Genomic DNA, 9,220 nt, shown 5'->3' on the forward strand with positions numbered 1-9,220 from the left:
TAGATTCAAGTACTTTTTTCTATCATTGATTAGAGGATTATGTAGTGTTAGATTCTGAAGATAGAGTGAGCTCTTGGAGTTGCAGTCACCATTTTCTTTTATCTATCTATGTCTAGTATCTAGTATTTAGTTTTAAGATAAGATTATATTGACTATTTTAGAACATGGGTTGTACTTATAGTAGCTCTTGTAATGGCTCCACCAGTTCATAGGATGGTTATCTATATTGTCAATTGCGTTTTTCTATTTTTATTGCCTTGCTTATTTACAAATTGCAATTGTTGTTTTCTCCCTTTTAGTCATTTTCAACAAAGTTAACCAATTACATATAGCTTTAAACTAGGGTTTGGCTTAGCTACTAGAGGGATTTGGTAGGTACCATCATGAATCTTAAATCGGGTCGTGATAAATTGGTATCAGAGTTTAGGTTTCACCGGTATTATTGGTACAAGAAGAAGTGTCTAGTAAAGTCCACAGATAGGAATGATGATGTACATTTCATATCTTTGAAAGGCTATAGGACATTCTTAGGAGTCCTTCACTTCTTTCACTTATTTTGTGCTAAGTTTCTGAGTTGGTTTGTAAAGCATTCCTTTAGTTCCAATCTTTCACAGATAGCTAGGACAAGTGTTATCCGTACATTAGAACAGGGTCCCAAGACCAAAATTAGAGATCCTGTTGCTATTCATGGATGACTTAGATGTTGTGGACAACCTTGAGATATGTACCTAACTAGGGGCCACAAAAGGGGGCCTTTACTAGACCCTGTTTGCACTCTTGAGCTAGAGATTCTTCTTCCCCTTCTAGCAGTGGGCCAAAGACCATCCCATGATCTACCTGGGTTTATTTTATCTTCACCACTTAGGAATGCTTTGGTTCATATTTTGGGGTTAGTTGGAGATGCACCGTCTGATGGTGCATATTCTATAAATCAAAGTGGTACTGAGGCAGGATGCAGCCTGTAGTTACGACTCCTAGAGTTGAGGTCCCTCCAACGTCAGTAGTTGCTCGGTTGGTAGTTGCTCAGCTAGTAGTTTCCCAACCTACCATTTTTGCTGAGGAAAAGGATATGTTGTGCAAATTCTTGAGATTTGCTTCGCCTAGGTTTTCTGGTGCACCAGGTGAGTATGCATATGAGTTTCTAATTTCTTATGAGGATAGACTCCATAATTTGGTCTTAGTTGAGACCCATGGTGTATATTACATTACCTTTTATTTGTACTTGGTAGCTCAATATTTATGGAGAGGTTATCATGATTCCAGGCTAGTTGGATCCCTTCTTTTGACATGGTCTAAGTTCTCTGAGATCTTCTTAGAGAAATACTTACTTCACAACCTTAGGGATTATTTGAGAGATCATTTTTTGAGATTAGAGTAGGGCTTTATAATTATTATAGAGTATGAGGCTCAATTTCACTAGTTCACTACACATGCTACTTTTATTTTGTCTAATGAGTACGAAAGGGTTCATTGCTTTATTCATAGAATGAGAATTCCTCTTTATATATCTACTTTGAGTATGGTTGTTGTAGGTAGGTCTTTAGTTGAGGTTCTTAATCATGCTCATGTGATAAAGGAGATACATCACCAGGCCCAAGGGGACAACGATAAGAGACCTCAGTAATAGGGTGGTTTTAATAGGGGTCATAATAGCTCTCGGTTCAGAGATAGTGGTTCTCGAGGTAGGTAACCTTTGCTTCAGTTGTATAAGCCTCAAATTCAACTTAGAAGACCTGTACAGGCAGCGCTTTAGATTATAGACTGAGTTCAATCTTGTGTTACTGATCACCCTAGTTACGGTGGTGGTCATTCTTTAAGAGGCTCATCTTCTAGTTATTCTAGTCATGGTGGCTATTCTAGATTAGCTAGATCTTCTGGTTCTGGTTTAGCTCATGGGTCATGCTACAGTTATAGGGATCATGGTTATTATTCACGAGATTTCCCTAGTCATAGGGAGATTTTTACTTAAGCTTAGAGTGTTCCACCTATTAGAGTAGTTCATACTTTAGCGAGAGGTGGTTTACATGGTAATAGAGGTGATCCTCAGGGTATTTGAGAAGGTTTTAGGTTAGTAGGATAGGAGATCAGTCAGGATCCCAGTCAGGTGGCCATGGTCAGTATGTTGTACCTGTTAGACATGAGGCTAGGCCTTTGAATGTTGTTGTCACAAGTACAATTTCAGTTACTGTTAGATGAACTTTGGTTTATTTAATCTGGGATCCACTTATTCTTACGTGTATGCTTATTATGCCCTATGATTAGAGTTATCTTAAGATTTATTATGTATGTTGTTATGTGTATCTACTGCCGTGGATGATTTTTTAGTAGTGGATCAGGTTTTCAGATCATGTGTTATGACTATTAGAGATATTAATACTCATGTTGATCTTATAATTTTGGATATGGTGGATTTTGATCGAATTTTAGGCATGGACTGGTTATCCCACTATTATGTAGTCATGGATTATTTCACCAAGATCGTTACCTTATCCAAGCTCGGTATACCCCCTAGTCGTGTGGCAGGGATCTTTTAGCTGAGAGATGATGGGAATTATTTATTATATGTTTGCTAAGAGACTTAATTTGAGGGGTTGTAAGTCTTATATCACTTATATTCATAATGTTAGTAAGGAGAGTCAATCGCATGTCTATGCTCCTGTAGTTCATGAGTTTTATGATATTTTCCCTATAATCTACCTGGTATACCTCCTTCCCATGAGATTGAGTTTGTTATTGATCTTGAGTTTGACACTTGGCCTATTTTTATGGAACCTTACTGTACGGCTCAAATCGAGCTTAAGAAGCTAAATTCTTAGCTTTAAGATCATCTCAGAAAGGGTTTTATTAGACTGAGTATGTCTCTGTGGGGAACTCCTATGTTGTTTTGATGAAGAAAAATGGTTCCATGTGGATGTGTATTGATTACAGGCAACTTAATAATGTGATAGTGAAGAACTTTTGTCATATTCGTTGCATTAATGACTTGTTTGACTAGCTTTAATGTGCAATAGTGTTCTTTAAAATTGACTTGAGGTTTGGTTATCACCAATTGAGATTCGGGCTGAGGATATAAAAAAGACAAGCTTTAGGACTCGTTATGGTCATTATGAATTCCTAGTGATGTCTTTTGGGTTGACTAATGGCCCAGCTGCATTTATGGATTTGATGAGTTGAGTGTTTAGGCCTTATTTGGATTCTTTCGTGATTGTGTTCATTCATGACATCCTTGTGTATTATAGGAGTAGAGATGAGTATGCATAGTGTTTAAGGATTTTGCTAAAGACTTTGAGGTACCATGTGTTTTTCACTAAGTTCTCCAAGTGTGAGTTTTGGCTTTAGTTGTTAACATTTCTTTGGCATGTAGTTTCTAAGGATGGTATTATGGTAGAACCGACAAAGATTGATGCTAGTCATGATTGGTCTAGAGCTACATCTCAGAACAAGCTTCATAGCTTTAATGGTCTGGCTAGTAATTATAGATAATTCATTAAGGGTATTGTTACTACTTCAGCATTGATAACCAGATTGAATTAGAAGAAAGATCTTTTCTGATGGTTTGAGAATTGTGAGTCATTCTTTGGAAATCTCAAGGAGTTTCTTACATCGACTCCTATTTTGGCTATTCCTGTTGAGGATAAGGGATTCACCGAGTATATGATGCTTCTGGTATTTGTTTGGTTTGTATGATTATGTATATATGCCATTTCATTGCTATGCTTTGAGGAAGATTAAGGAGCAAGAGCGCAATGACCCTACTCATGACTTAGTTGGTGGCGGTAGTTTTGCACATAAGATTTGGAGGCATTGTCTTTATATTGTGCATTATGAGATTTTCACCTATAATAATAGTCTCCAGCATCTTTTGACCCAAAGAGAGATTAATTCTAGTTAGCATCGATGGATGGATTTGCTTAAGGATTGTGATACCTATATTTTGTATCATTCGGGCAATATAAATATAGTAGTTGACGCCTTGAGTAGAAAGGCTGTGAGTATGGGTAGCTTGTCTTGTATTTTGGTTTTGTAGAGGCTGTTGGCATAGTACATTTAGTTCATAGACAACTTGATGGTTAGACTTGATATTTCAGACCCTATGAGGATTCTTCTAGTGTTGAGGTGAGGTCCTTACTATTTGAGTAGCTTTGGGATCATCAATTTTAGCATAATAGACTTTGCATCCTCCATGATCAGGTGTTAAGTAGTGAGTCCAAGAAGGCTACCATAGATTCTTAGGGTGTCTTGAGATTCAATAGCCACATTTGAGTTATGAGGATTGATGACTTGATTTAGTTAATTTTGCACAAGCTCATAGTTTGAGGTATTCCACGCATCTGGGTACGACCAAGATGTATAAAGATTTGAGGAAACATTATTGGTGGAGTCACATAAAGAGAGGTATGACAAACTATGTATCTTGTTACACATTTTTCAATAGGTGAAGGTCGAGCATCAGCGACCTGGTGGATTATCTTAGAGATTGCCTATTTTTGAGTGGAAATGGGAGTAGATCACCATGGAATATATCAATGTTTTTCCTTGTACTTCCCATGGTTCCAATGGTATTTGGTTCATTGTGGATTGGTTGATCAAGTCAACATATTTTATACCTTTTTAGATGTCTTTCAGTGTCGTAAGGTTAGCCAACACCTATGTGCATGAGATAGACTATTTGCATGGTGTGCCTATATCTATCATTTTGAAATGGGGTTCAGTGATCACTTTTTTCTTTTGGAGAGCTTTCTAGGAGGATTTAGGTACTCAGGTAGACTTTAGTACAACCTTCCATCCACAGAATAATGGCCAATCGGAGGATGATTCATGTTCTCAGAGTTATGCTCCGAGCCTATGTCATGGATTTTGGAGGTAAGTGGGAGTAACACTTAGCCTTGGTAGAATTTTCATAGAGCAATAATTATTATTCAAGTATTGTGATGGTTCCTTTTAAAGCTTTATATGATAGGCAATGTTGTTCCCTGATTGGATGGTTTGGGGCTTTCAAGGTTAGACCCTGTGGTACTGACTTGCTTAAACAGTTGTTTGATAAAGTTAGGGTGATTCAAGACAGGTTGAGAACAACTCAAAGTAGACAATAGTCCTATGCAGACTGTAGGCTTAGGGACTTACGATTTGGAATTGGAGATTATGTATTCCTTTGTGTATCATCCATGAAGGGTGTGATGAGGTTTGGGAGGAAGGCAAAGCTCCGCCCCAGATATATTTGACCCTTTGAGATTTTTAATATAGTTGGTGAGGTGGCTTATAAGTTAGACTTATCTCAAGATTTTGTGGTTGTCCATCCAATTTTCCATATTTCCATGTTGCAGCGGTACAAACCTGATCCATTGTATGTGCTTAGATGGGATTCAATTCAGTTAGATGAGAACTTGATCTGCGTAGAGGATCTTGTGCTCATTTGGACTAGTAATATCAAAAGATTGTGTACTAGGAAGATTCCTATAGTTAATATTCATTGAAGGCACCGTCCAGTAGAGGAGGATACTTAAAAGTTCGAGATCTATATATAGACCCAGTATCCTAACCTGTTTGAGGTTTTAGGTACATCCTAATCCTTGACTTTCACATACGAAATTTCTTTTCTTAGTAGAAATTATAATGATATAGACATTTCCCATATTTTTGCTTATTTTTGCCGTTAGAGATTTCATATAGTTGCCCCAGGTCATTTATGACTTATTAGGACTGACAGTTAGGTTATTGGGCAGTTTATTTGGTTTTTAGACCTAATTCAGTATTATGATGTCTTTACTGGTTCAAATTGGCTAACAGACAAAAACTTCTATCAAACAACCTCGTATACCAGTTTCGACTATTCTAATAGCTTTGGAACATAATTTTTTTGATAGTTGGACTCTTGATTTGGCTCCCGAGGCATCAAAGCTTATTTTGAGCTATTGGTCAGAAAGTTAAGAAAATGAAATATGGTGTACATTTTTGTGGAAAAGACCTTGGATGGAAATTTTGACTGCGCTATTTAGTCTGAACTGCAAAATTTGATATGGTAGCATAATACATTTACGTGTTTAGGATTCAAGATGAATCTCGAGGTCTTGGCGAAGACTTGGCCAAGTCTTAGTTGTTCTTGTGCACCTGCGATCGCGGGCCATGGATCATGAATAATGATATGACAACACCCAGTAAGTTCCATAATCGTGATACCATGTGTCGTGATAGCAACACGCCTAGCAGCCATTAGATGCCGCGATTGTGAGGGTCTAGTCATGATAGCGACTCTCAAGCACCTCGAACGGGTATAAATAATGCTCTTTTAGCCCATTTTCACCATTCTTCATCCATTTCAAAGTGATTTAAACCCTAAATTTAGAAAGTTTAAGATTAGAGCTTGTTGGTGATTTCGGGAGCTTGAATAACGATCATTATGCAATTTTTATTGGAAATTGTTGTAATATTTTTTCATGTTCCTGATTGATTTCCCCATTTTCTTGTTAAAAAAATCCTAAAATCTTGTGACTTGATTTTATCACCAATGTAGCTCGAATTTTACCCATTTTTTAGGGTAATTCGTCCTTAAGCATAATTGAATGTTAGGTTGGCTTCGGAAATGCTATTTTTATAAGTGGGACCCACATGGAATTATTAAGTAATTTTGGACCTGAAGGACAATAATGCAATATGGGTTTCATTGTTTTTGTGTTGATGAGTATATTGTGAGTTTGATTGTGTGGCACCTTGCAAAAGCTTCTCAAAAGGAAAATTAGAGATTTAGCAAAATTCTTTGAGTTTTCTACGGGGTCAAGGTAAGCTAGGTGTTTTCCTCTACATAGCTTGACCTATGTCATATAATGTTTATGATATTATGCTAGATTTTGGATGGATTTTAGGTATTGGTGACAAAATTTGCAATAGTTGGGTTAGTTGGATCCTTTTAGGCTAACTAAAAACTATAATTTAGGCATAATTTGTTAGTTGCTCATGCTTTAGGTAAAAATCTCTATCTTAGGGTTGGTTGAGGCTTAGTTAACATCTAAAAGTGGATGTAGATACCTTAGCCTAGTACAAGGTAGAATTTTCCTTGTAATAAATTTTGGGGATTTAGAAGTAGGCCTTTCAACCCACTTTAGGCTAAGATTCGTGTCGATCCTTGTTACTTTATATGTTTTTATACATCTTGAAAATACTTATTATGGTGATATTGAGAAGATTTGGCACTTGGAGTCTTTGATTGGCTAATATTGAGATTTGATGTTTATTGTTTATTCTGTTGATTATGTTATTGGTTATGATATCGATGATGATATTGATGACATATATACCCAATTCGAGTCCGGAAGATTATTATGATATTGATTATATAATTATTGGTTCAATTCAGGGAATTTGCTATTATATTGGCCATGATACTAATACATAATTACCAATTTGAGTCCAGCTATTGATTATAATATTAATGATATATTCATCGGTTCGACTTCAGCTATTAATTATGATTATGGTGTTATATGTATCGATTTGAGAATGGCAACGAAATATGATATATGGATATTTGTTCATATTTGGAAATGGAAAAGTTCTAGTATGTGGCATCATAAATGGATTCTAGTAGTATCATGGAAGCTAGTAAGTGATGGTGGTTTGGTTTATATTCTACTTGATTGTAACCTCCAAGATTGTGGCGACGTACATTGGGTTATTTACTTTTTTTGCACGTATTAGCTTCCGAGGGCCAATCTTGTAGTTATTATTACTTGTGCTTTATATTATTGTTCTGTTTTTTTTTCTTCCATTATGGACAACGATGTTGGAGTTATGTATAGGTTTGTGCTTTTTTTGACTTAGTTATGTTAACCTGCATTTTATTGTATTAATATAATTATTTAACTCAGTTTACTAATGATTCCTACTAAGCACCCATGGTCTTGGTAATCATACAATACTTCTGTACTTTTTGGTGCAGATCCAAGTACTTTTTGTCGTCATTGATTTGAGGATCGTGATGTGTTGGATTCCAGATATATGGTGAGCTCTTGGATTTAGAGTCTCCCTATTTCCTTCTTTGTATCTATGTCTAGACTTTAGCTTTGAGACTGGATTGTATTAACTGTTTTAGAATGTGGGTTATATTTATAGTAACTCTTGTACTGGCTCTACCAGGTCGTGGGATGGTTATCTTATTGTCAGTTACCTTTATCTATTTCTATTGCCTTGCTTATTTACAAACTGAAAATGTTTTTTCACCCCTTTAGGCATTTCCAAGTTATCCCATTGCATCTAACTTCGGTCTTGGGTTCGGCTTACCTACTGGAGGGATTTGGTAGGTCCTATCATGACTCATAAATCTGTTCATAACACCTTCTTAAGCTTCTACGAGAATGGTGGTGGTATTCCAACATCTTGCTCAGCAGCCTTAGTTTTTGGGTGCTCAGACTTCCTCATATTTTCAGCATCTTTGCTTTTAACCTAATATGGAACTAACTCTGCAGTAGCCTCCTTATTTTTCTTTGGATACCTATCATTAAGTTCCTTACACTTCTTAAAGTGATTACCATAACTTGCTTCAGAAGTTCATTATCACTTGCTAACCAACTTGAGTCCTGGTATTTTATGCATAGGCTAGTTTCCCCCACCGTTGTTCTACCTATTTCTAAGCCACTTGCCAATTTTTTTATTTCAATAGCCATTTCTTCCTTCTTTTCTAGGTTTTTCTTCAAAGTTTCCTCAATGTTACTGGCCTTTGTATTATGCTTCTGCTGGAACTATTGGTTCTGATTAATGCCTTATGCATAATTAGGCTGAGTCTTCCTCTTTTGGTTGTATGCATTAGCATAAGATGGCATATGTACATTGCCCACGAAGTTCCCAGATTTAGGATGTTCACCACATATGACTGCCGAGTGTCCATTATTACTACAAATCTCACACCAACGGGGGGACTGCTGCACTGCATTCGCTTGAGACAAAGATTGGTTCATGCCCAAGTTGTTGAATTGAGTCATTATTTGATTCTACATGGCTGTCAATTAGGCTGCTAAGGCTATGATACTATCAACTTCAATCATGCCCGCAACCTTTTCCACTGAGCTCCTAAACATGTTACCTTGTCAGTCAGGATTTCCTTGAGCAATGCGATTCAAAATGGTATAGAGTTCATCATACATTTTCTCTAGTGCTTGACCACCTGCAGCTGAATCTAGAAAAAAAGTTGTGTTATGGTCGAGAGATTCTTCAAAAGTGTGTACCTCAT

Source organism: Capsicum annuum, chromosome 11, assembly GCF_002878395.1.
Source record: "Capsicum annuum cultivar UCD-10X-F1 chromosome 11, UCD10Xv1.1, whole genome shotgun sequence".
Classification (NCBI taxonomy): domain Eukaryota; kingdom Viridiplantae; phylum Streptophyta; class Magnoliopsida; order Solanales; family Solanaceae; genus Capsicum; species Capsicum annuum.